This window comes from Saccostrea cucullata, unplaced genomic scaffold, assembly GCF_032062105.1.
Source record: "Saccostrea cucullata isolate Sc308-1 unplaced genomic scaffold, CSIRO_AGI_Scuc_v1 ctg936, whole genome shotgun sequence".
In the NCBI taxonomy this organism is placed as follows: domain Eukaryota; kingdom Metazoa; phylum Mollusca; class Bivalvia; order Ostreida; family Ostreidae; genus Saccostrea; species Saccostrea cuccullata.
The window spans coordinates 147,679-149,260 of record NW_026919154.1 but is presented as its reverse complement, the minus strand read 5'-3'; positions in this window follow the sequence as shown (position 1 = coordinate 149,260).

Below are 1,582 nucleotides of genomic sequence, written 5' to 3'. Positions count from 1 at the left end.
AAGATTGGGTCCTCTACCCCACCTACCACCTGCAGATCAGTTATAACATCTTTTAAGTTTATCGACACTTTTGTGACAACAATATTTTTGTACAACAAAATAATCGAACTTGTATTTTCATACTTTGAAATTCTATTTTTCATTAAATACTAACCTTTATTCACGTTGGACTAATGTTGAAAATATCTATGTATCAACTGGGCCACAGTGTTAACATGATCTCGTCATGGCTGAAATGGATATGCAATCGACGTTTTATGCTTTCTTTAAAATGTACATACATTAAGATCGTAATAAAAATTATGAATTTCCTTATATTTTGGAAATCACATATATTTCTCATCAAATTATTTTAAGGTGTAATAAGGAAAGATATCATACTGCTTAAGCAATCTTTCAAATCAAAAATTATTTCAAAATTATATTTAATCAGAGATCAATAAAATCGAAAAATTATCACTTGTCCAGATCTAAACAAGCCATTCAAAAATGACATATATTCTAAGACATTTAGTCTAATAAACTAATACGATAATGTAAGGAGCATAAATTTCCATAGAGATGAAAAATTACTTTATGCTATAATTTTTTTAGTCCTTTGTTTTATTTCTACACATCAAGCTGGGTTCTATAGATAATTTTGTTAATTTCCCATGTTTAGATTGATCAGAGACCTTCGTTTATCATGAAATTCTTTACATACCTTTCCTTTGATCTGAAATCAAACAGTCAGATTATTTTACAACTAGAACAGACCTTGGCATATATCCATAATATCAGTCAAGAAAAGAGTTTAGACTGATTTTATGTGTTGGATTTTTCACTACTTAATCAGTTGTCAATTTTTCTGCGTCACCCAGGACGATGGGATATAAATAGGTATGTAATTTCACAATTAATTGCAAGCATTAACAATAAACGAAAATGAAAATTACGAGTAGAACAAAAAAATCCATTTACGCAATCAGTATTTCGACGAAACGAAATGTCAATATACTTAAAATGACTGCAGTTTTTTTTATATATAAAAGACACTATGATTCTACAATAAATGCACAAAGATGAACATCTGATAAACATTTTGAAGGGCCAATTTTCTTAACACTGAAATGTTTACAGATTTTTCCGTTTATCCGATTATGACAAGGATTTTGAAGGGTGTAAGCAGTCTACAGGGATCTGTATCCACCATTACAAGTACTGAGATTTAAGAGGTTTGTTTGTCACCTTTTCATTTAATCAAAAGCAACAAAAATATTTTTATTATAAAATATGCCTATATATAAAATAACTTTAAAATATGACGAACAATGTTGATGAGGATACTATTCAAACAAGATAGGTGAGAAAATAAGAGCAAAATATACTTGATTCATTAATAATGATTACCGAAGTTTAACGAACAATGTTTAACATGATGAAGTATTTTTCTTGTTCTTTATTATAAGTACAAAACGAGGGTTGTTCGATATGTATTATGTATTGTACCACAGAGCGATAACGCCTTGTACGATTTCGTCGATATTTATACGCCTGGATAACTAGACATAGTTATAAAATAATCGTCATTTCAACAGAGCCA